The sequence below is a fragment of the Parasteatoda tepidariorum genome, chromosome 6 (assembly GCF_043381705.1).
Source record: "Parasteatoda tepidariorum isolate YZ-2023 chromosome 6, CAS_Ptep_4.0, whole genome shotgun sequence".
In the NCBI taxonomy this organism is placed as follows: domain Eukaryota; kingdom Metazoa; phylum Arthropoda; class Arachnida; order Araneae; family Theridiidae; genus Parasteatoda; species Parasteatoda tepidariorum.
This window is the reverse complement of record NC_092209.1, coordinates 30,858,090-30,875,254: the sequence shown is the minus strand read 5'-3', so window position 1 is coordinate 30,875,254 and position 17,165 is coordinate 30,858,090. Positions and strand designations below refer to the sequence as shown.

Genomic DNA, 17,165 nt, shown 5'->3' with positions numbered 1-17,165 from the left:
CCATTTCATTTCAACTAATTAGCTTTTCAATTATGGAAATAATTATTTTAAGAACTACATATCTTCGAAGTGAAGGATTTAGATGCGCCAAAACGATTTAGTTGGCACTTAATACCGAAAATAAAAGCGTATGGATAATGTTCAGTTGCATAATTGGTATCAATTGAATGTTACTGGTTTTAGAAAATATTATTTTAATTAACTTTGTTTTGTATCGAAATGCCATTTCATTTCAACTAAAATTATGCTTTTCAATTGTGGAAATAATTATTTTAAGTACTACATATCTTCGAAGTGAAGGATTTAGATGCGCCAAAACGATTTAGTTGGCACTTAATACCGAAAATAAAAGCGTAAGGATAATGTTCAGTTGCATAATTGGTATCAATTGTGTGCTACTGGGTTTTGAAAATATTATTTTAGTAAACTTTGTTTTGCATCGAAATGCCATTTCATTTCAACTAATTAGCTTTTCAATTATGGAAATAATTATTTTAAGTACTACATTTTTTAGATCGAATAAAGAGGAGAATTCTGTTTGTCACAACGAGAAATGCAGGGCGTATCTCGAAGGAGGAAATGAGAGAAGTTAGTTACCGACATTTTTCACTTTTTGTCAAAAAGAGAATTTATGAATTGTATATACAGGGCGGCCATAGTTAAAGTAAGAGAGTTCAAAACCAGATAACGTGACAACTACTGAACAAAACTCGTCCAAATTTACTATTTAGATTTTAGGGAATTTAGTTTGTAAAAGAAAACATTTTATTTTATAACCGTCGTTGAACAGCCGCCCCAATTCTGGGTTTACGACAGCTAATGTCCAACTCCATAGCCTTTTAATTTTGAACCTAATCCAGAGGACAAAGGATACAGACTCCCAAATCAAGAATTGGGAAAAATTTGCCTTCGTGAGGGACTTTTTGATGGAACTAATCCTCATTTGCGTAACATGGAGGGGAAAACCATGAAAACATCCTACGGTTAGCCTGGAGGCAAGGGAACTCTAACCTATAATCCGTCTACTACCTAGGATATTTTACATCAGCAATGTGGTCGGTACGAGCCGTGTCCAGAATTCGTATCGGCCAGCCACCGTTTATGGTATCGGTTTATGGTCGTATATCATTATGGTATCGTTTATGGTCATACCGGCCAACCATCTTTCATCTTCCTTAACTATGACCATCCTGCACTGAGAAAAAAAGTTTGGTCAAACCTACCAGAATATCATTAAATTCACAGTGTTTCTGGTTCTATGAGAACACCTAACAAATTGGCAATTTTTACCGGGGCTCTTTGGTAACGACTTCAGTAAAATTTAACTATAAAATATGGTTTTGAAAAATTTAATAAAATTTGGTTAGTGTGGTAAAATTTGGTAATTTTATCATTATACTTTAGAGCATGGCATTAAAACATTTATTTGGTTGAATTTAGTTTTCAATTTTATATTTTTTTACTAAATGAACTATAATTTTAAAAACTTGAATTTTCGGTAAACAGTCACCATGGGAAAAGAAAAATTACCAAATGAATAATTTAAATACCGTATATTTTAGACAATAATTTTATTTTAGAAGAATATTTTTTCCCGTGTGTATATTTCCTCTTTTTAGTTTGCTTTGAAGATACAGTTTTAATTCATTATTTTTTCTTTTTAGTTTTACATTTAACCTTCAACTTTAAGATCCAGTCGCTAAGATTAAAACAAAGAAATTATAAATCATTAAAATGTTAATAATATCTGAAATTAGAACTATAATTAATGACAAATTTGTTTTTCTTCCATTTAGACGTAATATACTTTTCTTAGTAAGAAAAATTCGGTTAAAACTTATTCAATTTTTGACTTTGAAAACAAATATTATTTGACAAGAATTAATTACTTAACTTTTGCATTTGGTGTGCATTTATAAAAATTATTTTAATATATATTAATTTTATCCCTCAATCTATCTCGGTTTGACTGGTAGGTATACCACGATCATTTTGTTAAGAAATTATATAGCATACGAAATATCAAAACTAATTTAATGATTGAAATTTTGTTATACAAGTTCTCGGACTTATTAGTACGAAAACAGAAATACAAATATACATTCATATTTTTTAAAAAATAACAAAAACGTCATTTGTTAAATATTTCAGATAACTTAAAACAGCAAAAACTTATTTATTACAAAAGCGAAAAAGTCTTTTGTCAAAAGAATTCGTCACAGCAATCTTGTGTAAAAGTATTTAACAAGACATGAAAAATTTTAATTACATGAAATACTTTCTTTACATTTTTAACACAACAAACTCGTTGAGGTGAAAGAAAAAAACTTATCTCACATTCTTTAGCAGATACTTTCAAAGGTTTAAAGGCGACAGACCGTACAAGCTGCTGTATTTCGCGTACGCTAATTTGAATTGATCACGCAATCAAGTTGCTAGACTAGACAAAATAATTTCGCCCTTGGTCTACAGGCGATTTCCACTGCTTGTGTTTATAATTGTCTGGTTATTGACATATGAACCTGATGGTGTTTTTTCCCCCAATTAATTTTTTTATTACTCACAGAGGCATGCAAAATTTATAAATCAGAGTAGTTTTTTTTTTGTCTTTTTTTTTTTTTTTTGTCTATACATTCAGAGGTCTACAGAAATTTTTAGTTTTTAGGAATCAATACCAATTTTTAAGAGCCAGCATGTTATGGAAAGGAAAATAAAGTAACTTCTTTTTTTCTTTTATGAAAATGCATGAAGACAATTATTATTTTATTATTCAAAAAAAAAATAATAATAATAAGTTCGAAGAACAGTATTGATGCAAAAACAATTATAAAAGTTAATTAATGCAACAAACATACAAATTTATGTGTAGAGAAACAAAAAATTTTTTTCCCTCTAAGATATTTAGATTTTAAAGATTTTTATACCTTTTCCTGTCCTTATAACAGCTGTTAAATAGATATAATAGAATGTGAGCAGACAAAAGTATGGTATATAGTTTTACTGAAAAGAAAATTATGCAAGATAATAAATGCAATAAGCACACAAATTATGTTTTAAAAAATTTCTTTTCCTTTGAAAATATTCAAGTTTTCATCTTTATTTATCTCCCTAAAAAGAGAATAATTCTGAAAAAATTACTATACTGTATAATAAATGCATTTCCAGTACAAAAAAAAAAAAAAAAAAAAAAAAAAAAAAAAAAAAAAAAAAAAAAAAAAACCGAAGTTTTGGTAATAGAACCAAAATACACGGTATTTAAAACCAAATGTTTTAAATACCGTGTATTTTGGTTCTATTACCAAAACTTCGTTTTTTTTTTTTTTTTATGGCAATTTTTCCGTTATTTTGGTTCTATTACCAAAACTTCGTTTTTTTTTTTTTATGGCAATTTTTCTGCAAATGGCAATTTTTCCGTTCATATGGTAACGGTTTACTAAAAATTCTGGTTTTCAATATTATAGATCTCATATCCAAACATTTAGAAAAAAATACAAACCTAAAAAGTAAATTTTTCCGACTAAATGTGTTTTATGCTATGCTCTAAGGTATTATGCTAAAATTACCATTTTTTTTCCTAGCAATTCAGAGTGTGTAAAACATCATGCAGCATTTCGTATTTTGTTCGACTATAATTCATCCCTTTCAATCAGCGATAATTCATCTGGTATTAAAAATTTTTTATACCTCTTTCACAATCTTGTTACAAAATATCAAGTTATAAAGTATCCCCTTCAATTCTGCACTTAGAAAAAAATTGGAGTCAAAACTACCAGAATACGGTAAAATTTGCCGTGTTTTTGACTCTATGGGAACACTAAAGAGCTCGGTAATTTTTACAGAAGCGCTTTGGTATTGATATTTGGTAGATAGGTACTATACTTTATTTACTTCGCACTAGAGCAGAGCAGTGGGCTATTGGCGACGGTCTGGGAAACTTCCCTGAGGATGATCCGAAGACATGCCATCGCAATTTTGATCCTCTGCAGAGGGGATGGCTCTCCTGCTTTGCGAAGATGACCTGCGAGCGAAGTTGAGCACTTTACGGTGGAACGAAGACCGATACCGAGCACCCTCGGTCCCTGGCTGATCAAAGTGGTCACCCACCCGCTTACTTACCGCGGCCAGTGATGCTTGACTTTGGTGTTCTACTGGGAACCGTGTCTTTACTATCAGTCCACTGCGGGACTATAGCTTTTTGTAAAATTAACAATAGAATATGATTTTATAACATGTCTTAAAATTTTATAATTTTATCATGATACATTAGAGCATGGCATAAAAACCGTTCATCTGGTTAAATTTTCATTTCAATTTTGTATTTTACACTAAATGTGTAGTAATAAGGAATATAATTTTGAAAACCAGAATTTCCGGTATTCCGTTACCATATGAACGGGAAGATCACCAAGTTAATGAATTAAATGATGCGTCTTTTGGTTTCATTACCACAAATTATTACTGTTACTTTGTAGCAGAAATAAGCAATTGAACAATGCTGTAATTTTGCAAAATTTTTTTCCGTGCTAAAAACAATTATTATTTTTTTGTTTTTGTTTTGTTTTGTTATTAAATACTAAATATGGAGGCTACATGGGGAAATGATTTGCATTTATACGAATTGAATAATTAAATTCAATGTTAGCAATTTTTTTATTTATTTTTAATTATATAAAAAGCTGGCAAGCCTCTAATTTCAGCCATATTTCAAAACTTCTTTTTTTTTTAATGTAAAAAAAAACAGCAAAATTACTACCACCTACAATATCTAATGAATCAGCGGTTGAAGGTCACAAACCCTAGGCAATTTCATTTTCGATTCTTTGAAATTTCAAATTTCTTTCCTTGTGATTCAGAGTGGAAAAAAACATCATGCAGCATTTAAATCGGCGATAATCCATCTGGCATTAAATCATTTTTGTACATCTTTCGTAAGCTTATTACAAGGTAACTCCATTGTAATTTAATGTCTTGAAAAAAAATACAACAGGTTCGTGCCGTGACAAAAACGTGTTTCATACCAAGAAAAACAAATCCTATCTGAGGTAACAAAAATGTTGTTAAATTGCCCAATGCAGCGTGTCTTGGTATTTTACTTATTTCAAGGAAGACTTCTGTTCTTTTTTAAATCTATTGTTTCGTAAACTTTCCAAAGAAGTTGCCCGGCGTTCGTAAAGCCCATCAGGATTTACTGAATAAGGTATTTTAGTGGGTGGAAACATGATTCATCATATTTGACAGTTGCTGAAATCTTACATGATGAACACTTAAAAAACAGATTCAATTATTTCTTTTATTGCTGTACCGTAAATGCGTTTTTAATGCGATCGCTTAAGCGAGTTTTCTTAGAGATTATGAAGAAAAATATATTATCAGTTGAAAAAGTATAAAAACAGTGGGGATGTTATGTAGCTCAAGTTGCTTATCTAATAGTAATATTGCTGAAATTTAAGTTCAGTCAATGCATTTTCCGGGAAATAATTTCGGTCTAACTCCTTTTGGTAAAAATCAGGAAAATGCTTTTTTTTTTTTTTTTTTTTTTTTTAAAGTTTTTTGATGTTATGCGTCGGGAATGACTTGTTCCAATGAATTCCTGTTTATTTTCTGAGAAATTCAAATAGACTGTGTACCATGTAATAACATTAAGTACTTTGAACTATACAAAAGCTCTTCTATTACTATAATAGTAAAATGAAACAATACATGCCATTGTCTGACAGGTTTGCTTATTAAACTGCCGCGCTTGTATAATTTTAGTAATGGAAAAAAAATTAATCATTTAAAAAAATTGTTTTAATATTTTTTATTTCTACACAGTAAAAGAATTCCGAATCAAATTACGCTATCATGTTCTGTCACTTTGGGTGCATAATCCGTAAAATCCATTTTTACCATAAAATATTATGCCGTAATTTTTAGAGTAATGTTTATTACTGTGAAAATTACGGTATTATTACGGTATAATTATTACTGCAAAAATTACGGTAAATCAGAATTATTGTTCTGCAGCATGTTTCAGTAAAAAAGGGACTTTATGTTACTATCACTCTTAGTGCCGGTATTATTTACGGTAATTCAATTCATATTTTTTTCTGTGTAGCTTAGCACTGGAGCATTGATTGACTCGTGAGTGGCGTTCACACGGAACAGAAACACAGACTTGTCTGTATGGTAAGTAGCCAAGTTTGTATGGATTGAGTTCTATTAAATAAATTACGACATAGCGGTGCATTAGAGCCGCGATGGCTCAGGGGATAGAGCGTTCGCTTTCCAATGAGGCGAGCCGGGATCGAATCCCAGTCGATACGAATTCCGCATCCGACTTGCACCTACCACAGTGCTGAAGTGAAATATCCTCAGTGGTAGAAGGATCATGGGTTACAGTCCCTTTGCTGTCAGGCTAACCGCGGGAGGTTCTCGTGGTCTTCCTCTCCGTGTAATGCAAATGCGGGTTAGCTCTATCAAAAAGTCCTCCACGAAGGCAAATTTCTCCCAATACTCGATCCAGGAGTTCCCTTATCTTCTGGATTAGGTTCAAAATTACAAGGCTACGGAGTTGAACATTAGTAGTAATAAACCCATTAAACTGGGTCGGCTGCTCAACGACGGTTATAAAATAAAATATGAAATAGCGGCGCACTGAATGATTAAGTACCATTCCTATGAAATCGCATAAAATTGCACTAAATATCAGATACATATTATGGTAAAAAGGTTCCCAAACTAGAGATTTCCTTTTAGAAATTAAACTTTTCAATGAAAGAAAAAAAATGGCTAGCAAATTTGAGACAAATTTGAATTCATTTTTGAAACTATCAAAATCATGCTTGTACTACATTAAATTCATTTATTCATTTTTATTTTATTTTATTTACTTATTTATTTATTTGGGAAAACAATTGATTACTTGATATCTTGAAACTTGAGATCTCATTTGTATCATTCCAGGAATAAGACTTAAAAACATTCGTGTTAAGGCTTCCAGAAAGTGGTTTTTTTCAAGTAAAAGTTTCAAAAAGTAGTTTTTGTTCTATTATCTTAATGAAGCTTCCAATACATGTTATTATGTCTTTATTAATCCTTATATCAAAAATAAAAATATTTGTGTACTAAGATGCCCAACAAATTAAATTCTCACATCTCATTTATATCATTCTAGGAATAAGACTTAACATTCATGTTAAGGCTTTCAGAAAGTGGTTTTTTTAAGTAAAAACTTCAAAAAGTAGTTTTTGTTCTATTATTTTAATGAGCTTTCCAATACATTTTATTATGTCTTTATTATTCTTTATATCAAAAATAAAAATATTTGTGTACTAAAATACCCAACAAATTAAATTCTCACATCTCATTTATATCATTCTAGGAATAAGACTTAACATTCATGTTAAGGCTTTCAGAAAGTGGTTTTTTTTAAGTAAAAGCTTCAAAAAGTAGTTTTTGTTCTGTTATCTCAATGAGGTTTCCAATACATGCTATTAGTATTTCTTTATCAGTCTTTATATCGAAGATAAAAATATACTAAGATATCCAGCAAGAAAATTAAAAATATCATGTCATATTGGAACTAAGCATCATATCATGCATTCTAGAATATAAATAAAAGAATAAAAATTAAGAATTTTTATTTTAAATAAGAAATGAAGCAAATGATAATTTTCAGGAAAAAAAATAAAATGTCAGTAGATTTGATTGAAATCAAGTTCAAAATTATCTACTTGCGCTGTAATAAAACAAATTTTGTTAAACCTTTATTATGCTATTTATTTCTATCCTTTATTATGCTATTTATTTCTATCCTTTATTATGCTATTTATTTCTAAACCTTTATTGTGGGATCTTTTTTTTCTTTACTAAAGTTGTTATGTTTACAACACGTAATGAATTGTTATGATTATTTACCTCACTGAAATGTCTCATAAACATTGCATGAATATTTCAAGCTGTTCCACCATCACTTATTTTATTAGAAATCAACAAAAACCATGAAAGAAAGGGTGAAGGGGGGGGGAGAATTTAAACTGTTTATCGATTAGCTCGTGTGTTTTATTTATTTTCTGATCAAATTTTTCTGAACAAATAATAAGAGGCAAGAAAGTATAAACTTTGTTTAAAATACAGTAAAAAAGGATTTAGACATTACATTTTAGAGAAGAAGCAAAAAAAACATTACATTTTAGAAAATAATTTAAGAGCATATACTGCTTTATCAGTTTATTTACTGTTTGAAATTTCAAACAACAACAATAATAAATGAAACAAATAAATAAACAAAAGACAAACACAATTATTTTATTTTATTTTACTTCAACAGAACAGAAATACGAAAAAGCATTGCAGAATCTACAGATTGAAAAAATATTTTTAGAGCATATAAAATATACTTTTATTAATTTTTAGAAATTTAAATATTCGAAACAAAAAATCAATAAATAAAATGTAAAGCGAAACCAATTCTTATTTTAGTTGGGAATCCAATGTCTCTTTATCTTCTAATTTCCAGTTGTTGTTTGAGAAAAAAGTATGGTTAAAAATTCCGGAATATGGTAATCTTTACCATACTTCTGGCTCTATCGAAGCATCAAAAGGTAGTGAATTTTTAGTAAATCTCTTTGGTAATTATTTTCTTAAAATTAAGGATAAAATATGGTTTTATAATATATGATAAACTATGGTGTATGTGGTCAAATTAAACGGGAAAATTACGGAATGAATGGTTTAAATATTTTGGTTTTATTAACCGGAATTATGACTTTTTTTCTTTAACCAGAAACACCATTTTCAGATACCAGCGTAAGATTGATTTAAATGTCACCAATAATCTTTACCACAAATCCCAACAATGTTTATAAATGATAAGCAAATAAGCTATGCAAGCTTGGAAACAATGTTAAATTCAACTATGCTAGCTTACGCTTTATGAGGTTCGCATTAAGCTTGTATAAACAACCCTTTAATATCGAGTTTGAATCTATCTTTACAAAACAAGGTCAGAAAAACCTTTTAAAATCGAGGATGAATCACCATTCACAAATTAAGAGTAGAAAGCGTTCTCATACCGAGAATAGGAGCTAAATTCACCTTTTCAAGGCTAATTTTATATTTGAGACCATTTATGAAACAAGATTTATTTGCTCAGGTTTTAATATACTTTCTTTAACACTTTAAAAGTGAAGATTCGTCTGATCAATAAGTTTTCAACGCAAACATGTTGCATTTGAGAGTCTGGGCCAAGCTAGAGGGGAAAAAAAAAGGCGAAAACAAGGCGTACAGTACCAGTAAATAAAAGCTAAAAAAAATGAGAATTTTGGTTAAAGTTTTTTGCAAGCCTTTATTCTATCTTTAAGGAAGTAACCATTGCATACTAATATTCCTGCTAAGTTTAATTAAAAAAAGGGATAAATTAGTCAACCTATGTACACCAACCAAATAAAAATGACAATACAACGTTTTCCGTAAGGTTGCCTGCTATCTGGGATTACCACACAGTACGGTAATTTTACCAGAAATTTTTTCCTTGTTTGTAAACACTAGATTCTCTACATTAAAGTAATTATTAAATCAACGAAAAATGCAAGATAAACAGATTTAATCATATTCCCTTTCTTACATTGCTACAATGAAAGTAGGATTGCAGCAATCCAAGATAGAAATAACTATATCTGTTAATCACGTAATCGATCTGAAACTTAATTTCAATAGCACAAACAATACAAATGGGGAGAAAAAAATAGTTCCGTTATTTAAAAATCGCGTTTCATCTCCTCCTTTTCTAAACATTTGTCCCCTCTTCCCCATTAGATTGTTTTACCCCGAAACTACAACCGGAAAAAGTTCCAAACACCTCCAAATTTCCGAAACTCTGCTTACAATTCTGCACCACCCCCTAATCCCCGAAACCCTGGCAACACCCCACTAATGACAAGAGCTACCGACCCGAAAAAATTAAAAAAAAAGATGTTCCCCCTATCAATTGAGTCCCCCCATTTGCCAAAGAAAGGTTGTGGCAGATGTTAGAAACCTTCCGCGCCAACCCTGCAATTGTCCCGATCCGTAATTTGCGTCTTTTCTAACGTAATGCTGTCTACTTTCAGTCAAAGGAAAGAAAACAAAAAAGACTAAAGACGATAAAAAAAAAAGTTTTTTTGTGTTTTTCAGAAAACAATCTCTTTCCCCCATCCTTTTTTCTTATTTTGGAAGATTTCTGTGGTCATGGCATACAGCCGTCGCCAATGTGGCTTCATTTTCATAGAGATCTTAATGACCGCCGTGAATATTGACCGGATGTAAGTGAATACTCACCCTATGTTTAAGGGGTGACGCCAGTGTCTTCACATGACCTGTACCGTTACTTACCTTGTGGGGTAATCCTTTGTAACCACTTCTGTTGGCGACGACTCCGGCTGATTGACTAGGAAAGGTAATGTCACCTATGTTTCTCCATCAATTATGTGTTTAGAGTTATTTCCTGTTTGTGTGTAGTTTTTTTAGTTTAGTTAGTTTTAAAAATTTGCGAATCGTAATTATGTAACTGTACGTTGTTTGCATTTGTCACACAAAAGTTTTTTTTTTCCTTTTCTTTTTCTATATCTTTAACCTTTATATATGGAACCATAATAGTTTAAATTTCAGACATGAAATCTCTTAGTAAAATTTATATATTTATTTGTCTTCAATTTGAGATACATTGCATTTGTGTGTAAGGGTTTCTATTTAAAAAAAAAAAAAAAAAAAAAAAAAACTTCCAACATTGTGTAGAAATGTGTAAAAATAAAAAGAAATAAAAAAAATACAAAAACCATCCATCGTGTCTCAAATGTCACCAGAAAGCCTTCAAATTTTATTTACAGACGCCTAATAGAATATAAATCACGACATCGAGCAGATTTTGTTTACCTTTCGCAGTGTTTGAAAAAAAATTAAAAAAGAAAAAAAGCTTTTACAATGTTTTATTTATTTATTTATTTTAGTATTTTAAACAGAATTGTATATTTTGAGCAAACAATGAAACCACAACAAAATTGTTTTGTAATAATTGTGTCAATAAAGCAATACGTAGCAAGTTTTTGAATCGATATACCACTATATACTACGTATATAGAACTTACAGGAAAATTTAAATAAATAAATAAACAGTTATAAATAAAAGTTATTACAATCAAAATATAATTTTCATGCAAAATTACACAGAAATGAGAACATGCTGAACTGCCATTGTGTAGCACTGTGGTTCAGTCCCAAGAGGTGGATCGAAGATTTTGATGTATACCTGCTCGTCTGATAGGTAAAGGCGGTTGCTGCGCAACGCTAATTACATTGCCTCCATCTTGCATTTGTTCACAAAATTATGCTGATTTTCTGGACTACAATAGCCTGTTGCAGAGTTGCTGTATTTTATTCGCATTAACTTGATTACCTACACGGAGAAAGAAAATTCAGGTAAAATTACCGTACTTGTATGGTAATGACATTTCTGATTTAAAAAAAAGAAAACGGAAGAAAATTTGGTGATGTAACCAAAATATACGATATTTAAACAATTCATTTTGTAATTTTCCATTTGTATGGTTGGTTTACCGGAAATTTTGATTTTCAGAATTATAGTTTTCATTACCACAAATTACCGTGCTTTTTACTGTTCCCATGGAGTCAGAAGCAAGGTAAATATTACCATATTCTGGTAGTAGTGATCAGATATTTCTTCTCAGAATATATATAATTTGTTTTAAAGGGGGCCTCAATAGAAGGTGAAATAAATTAGAAACTACGTAGATTTGAGTGATATAATTCTTTTTGAATATTTATTTATTTGGACCACACAAAATATTTATTTTTGCGTTACGAATGAGAAATATTTAACTATATTAATTATCCAAGTACAAAGTATCCAAGTGCTATATTAACCAAGTACAAAGGAAGGGATTAAAATAATATTTTAATTTTTCTACTAAAAAGTAAATTAATTTAAACATTAATTTGATTTTTTTTCCTTCTAATTTAAGCGGTTATATAAGTGAGGTAACGCAAAGACTTCAATAACATAAAAAGATCAATTATTTTTTTACTTTGTTACAAAAGATAAAAAAAAAAAAAGAAAAAAATTCATTAAATAAAGAGAAGATAGTTAGAAAAGACATTAAATACGAGAAAGTAATCATAGCTTAAACCTACATCCTCTCCCATGTTTCTAAAAATATGGTAACTCGTAAATAGTTATAACATTACTTTTTAATAGAATATTAAAATATTCAAGGAAAGTAATATTTTCTCTTAAATATTTGGATATAATCTAAAGTATGAAACTTAAATTATATGAACAAGAAAAAAATATAGTATAATATTGCTATAAGAATATGCTTATACGCATATTGCTATAACATAATATTGCTTAAATAAGCCACGATATTAGTGGTGCTAAGTTGTACCATATTATCTTACTTTTTAAACCTGATTACACGATACTATTTAACATTAATGGAAACTACTTAAGAGGTTGAAGTGTGATACTTAATTTTTAACATTATTGCTAATGCATTACGTCCGTTAATGCATTACGTAATTCAGTTTATTCTGTCAGTACAGCCATTTCTGACTCTTGCGCCATTATATTTTACACTCAATCCAATGCAATGATTCATAAATTTTTAAGAATTTCTTATCAGTTTTTATCGTTTGTATTCGAAATTGTTATTTTGTTTGTAAAGTAACGTTTTAGATTATATCTTGAATGTGCTCAGTAAAAAATTCCGGATCAAATTATGTGGGTGCTGGTACAAAGTACCGGCACTCAGGGTGCCGTTACTTATTGGGAATAAAATCTATTTTTATCAGAATATATTACGAAACAAAAAATCTGATACACCGTAATTTTTACAGTAATAATTACTGTAAAACCACTTTATCACTCTGATAAAATAAATATTACTGCAAAGGTTACGACTTAATATTTTACAGTAAAAACGGGTTTTGCGGTAAAGCATATCTTACCACAAAATAGATTTCAAAAATGCACCCAGAGTGCAGATACTTAATACCGGGATTTGATCCAGAATTTTTTACAGTGTAGTGCTACAAACACAGATGTTTCGTCACTAAAAATCTTATTTTTCCCTAAAGCTAGTTTTTTTTTCTTCCCCCATATAAAATTTCTTATTTTTGGAACTTAAATTAGAGTAAAATTATTTTATATTCAAAATATTCACATCCATTTAGTTTCGTTACTTTATTTTGATAAAATTATTTCTTGAACGATTATTTTTTGAACAAATAGAAAAACGTATAGTAAACGTTTTTTTTTTCCCTTCTTCTTTTTTCCAATACCCACCTGTGTCGACATTCGACAATTCCGGCGTATAAGGGCAGATTTGTTGGCCACTCTTTCACCATGTTAGGCGAGCCGACGTTGCTCCTACAGTAAGGACAGATAAAACAGAGAAAGAAAGTACATTCATGCCTTGTCCGGGATTCGAACGCAGAACTTTTCTGATTCAAGGCCAGTTTCTTGACCCCTACACTGTCCGGTCGGCAGTATAGTAAACGTGGAACAATTTATTTGAAAACTAAACATAATTTTATTTATTGAAGAGATATAATCAGTGTTTACGAAATTTCTATGAAATTGCAAATTCAAACAAAATTAAACAATGAACAATGTTTTTTAGTTTAATAACAGATTTAAATTGATAAAAATTTTGCTTCAGAATGCTCTAAAAACTTATATCATTTGAAAAAAAATGAAAAAAAAAAATTCTTTTTTCTCTTTTTTCGTCATTGTTTATCTCAAAAGTAACATATTTTTACATTCTTTTCGTTTCAATTTCTTTTTTTAATACTTGATTCTATGCTTTCTTCCTTTCATTGTATTTTAATTTATTTTTTTAAATTTATTCATTTAGTTTTTGATTCCCGCAGCATTTTTTATTAATAAACGAATTCCCTTTTTACTTCGAAAGAAGTTCCTTTTTTAATTGAATAAATAAATTACCAGTGCACAAATAAAAATGAAAGAAAGATTTATTTTCTGATATTATTATTTTCTAACATTGAAATGTCAGTTTCCGAAAACAATTTGTTTACAGTATGTAAAGGCAAAAAAATCACAATTTAAAAGTGATTTTCATTAGCACAAGGGGTAGAGACATTTCAGAAATACAAAAATTCTTTAACGTACGAAATTTCAAAATTGTCATAGATTTGACTAAGAGATGTGAAAAACGAGAAACCTTATATATCAATATCATTAAAATATTTAAAATCTTAAATTTAAAAACTAACTACATTACATACATTTACTTAACTACATTACATACATGTTGCAAACACAAGATAAAGAGGAACACTAAAAAAGAATTACCTAACCTTAAAACACTATTATGCCAAGTCAATGAATGGGATAGTTAAAACTAATAATACTTATAACAACAACCTTCGAAATAGAATTTGAATTTAATTATTGGCATACGAAATGTATAATGAGGCCATGTAACCGTGATGAAAGTCGAGCATAATTTCAAAATTAGTAATTTCACATTTGTGCAGCATTGATTTAGCAAATAAATAAATATATAAATAAATAAATAAAAAATAAACATCATCTAAACTTCAGGCAGCAATACGGGGCTAGAAGATAATAAAATAAAATAAATAATAAATAACTATATAAGAATTTATATTGTAATTGAATTATGTCAATATGTCATTTAATTTATGTCGATTATAATTTGAAATGTTATTATTTTTATAAAAAGATTTTAATTAAAGTTGCTTAATGCTTGCAAAGACATTGAAATTGCGTTAAATTATTCTTGGGCTAAACTAATTATAATTTTTATCTTATGTTAATTTCATTATTTTTAGGAAATTTGAAATGTTTGATTTGGTAAAACAACATACTTCTTGAAATCTAAGCTTAACTCTTTAAAAAATTACTGCTCCAAAATTTTTTAAAATATTATAATACTGACACTGTTTTATTGAGAAGTATACTTTTTAGTATACAACATGTTTAATCATTTAAGTACTAAATTAAAAAACAATGTATAAATTATGCCATTTTTGACAAGAAAAATGTCTTGAAATATTTTTAAGAATTACTCTCTGTAGTTAATATCTAAACTGGAGGTTATATATTAACACGTTAAACAGAAAGAAACAAAAAACATTTCTCACTGAATTTTAAAAATAAGAAATCTTAAGAAAAAATAAATTAGATTACATTTAAAACATAACTAATTCTATAATTAAAGTAATTGAAAGAAGCATAGCGAAAATTCATTAAACAAGGAACAAAATTGAAAAACGAAGTATTACATAATGTAATAGAGATCCACTGTTCTTGCATATCGAACAATTGTAGAAACAATTTGAATCTTTGTTCACTTAGTTTTTGTTTTACAAACAATTTTTTGAAACATTTATCTGGTTACGAAAAATACCTAAATTAGTAAACTAATAAGTAATAGCCTAAAGAGTGACTAATAAATAAAACCGAAATATTATTTTTCTCTTTTGTGTAAAATTATTTTAGTGTATACAGCAAATATATTAAATAGAAAACGCAATAAACTCTTAAATAGCAAATTAAGTGCTCTGTAAAAAATTCTGGATTGAGTTACGGTACAAAGAACCGGCATTTTGGGTGGATGTACTATCCTTAAAATCCATTTTACCGTAAAAACTATTTTTACCGTAAAATATTGTACCATAATATTTATTTCATTAGAGTGAGTCATTGATTTTACGGTAATTATTACTAGAAAATTACAGCATTTCAGATTTTACTGTAAAAAGTAAAATTACGGTACCAAGTACCAGCACCCTGAGTGCAATAGTATAGTGAGTTACAATACAGTTAAGGATGCATGTAAAAATGTTTTCGGTAAAAAGCAGAAAATGCATGTAAAAATATTTTCAGCTCAAAGCAATGAATGTATGTAAAAATGTTTTCAGCACAAAGCAGAGAATGCATGTGAAAATATTTGCAGCACAAAGCAGTGAATGCATGTAAAAATGTTTTCCAACACAATGCAAAGAATACATACGAAAATGTTCTTAGTATAAAACAAAGGATGCATATAAAAATGTTTTTAGCTCACTGAATGAGAATACATATAAATATGTTTTAATCACATACACCAGAACATATATAAACTAAACATAATTTTTTAAAATAAATTTATAAAAATTAGAAAAGATTTTAGCAAAATTAAGAATAAATTATTTTAAAAATTAGTGCTGTATCAAAGTAAGAATAATTATAAATCTGTAGAACTTAGTCTGTGTTAATATAGATAAAAAAATAATAAACTTAAGATAAATTTTGGTTCATAGTAGTGAATTTTACTTAAAAATGAATTAAATTTTTGCTGATAGGAATCATGATTTGAAAACAATTAAATCTTGGTTCAAAGGAATAATTATTTGAAAAAATTTAAATTTCTGTTTTTGGAATAATTATTTAAAAAATTAGACATATTATTAAAAAAAATCATTAGAACGTAAAACAAATTATAAACTGATGCATCACAATTGTACTAAGTTGAATTGGTTTATAATAAGCAAATGTGTTAAACAAGAATTGTATGTGGGAATTTAAACTAACTAAAACCATCAACAGTAAAACTATAGCGTAACAATAATAACTAACAATTGTAACTTACAATTTAAAAGAAACAAGGTTAACTAAATTTAATTAAAACTAACTAAAACCATTAACTGTAAAAATACAACGTAACAATTATAACTCCCACTCTCAAAAAAAAAGAAGTATGCTATAATTAGGAAGAAAAAAAACAATTTAACTTCTCTTGATCATTAATAAAAATGGCAATGTCATTGAATAAAAAAAGTAAAAAAAATTAAAATTCAAGGTCGACGTTCTTATTCATGCGAGCAACTTATTTATGTGAAAGCTTTCACTAAAATCGTGAAAGCAACGCTTCCACCCACGCTTTTCATTCTGTAACAAAGAACTCTATGGTGTTCTTTTTGCACTTGAAGCAATTGTTTTCGATACGTTTGTTTATGACATAGTTTTTTGGAATTGAACTTTGAAACTACACCTTTTAAAAACTGCATTATTCTTTGATTAAAATTATTCTTATATAAGTTATTCAATCCACAAAACATTAAAAAAAAGAAAGAAAAATAATTTTTGGTAAATATTTTTA

At 28.7% G+C, this 17,165-nt stretch overlaps 1 long non-coding RNA gene across 1 annotated transcript in view; it reads left to right on the top strand.

Annotated features, from left to right (window-relative positions):
- Positions 1-9,998: 9,998 nt before the first annotated feature.
- LOC107448627 (uncharacterized) overlaps positions 9,999-17,165 on the top strand; it is a 38,190-nt gene continuing 31,023 nt past the window's right edge. The window contains exon 1 of the long non-coding RNA XR_001584674.3: positions 9,999-10,417. This is a non-coding gene — a long non-coding RNA (uncharacterized lncRNA). The remainder of the gene's footprint in view (positions 10,418-17,165) is intronic.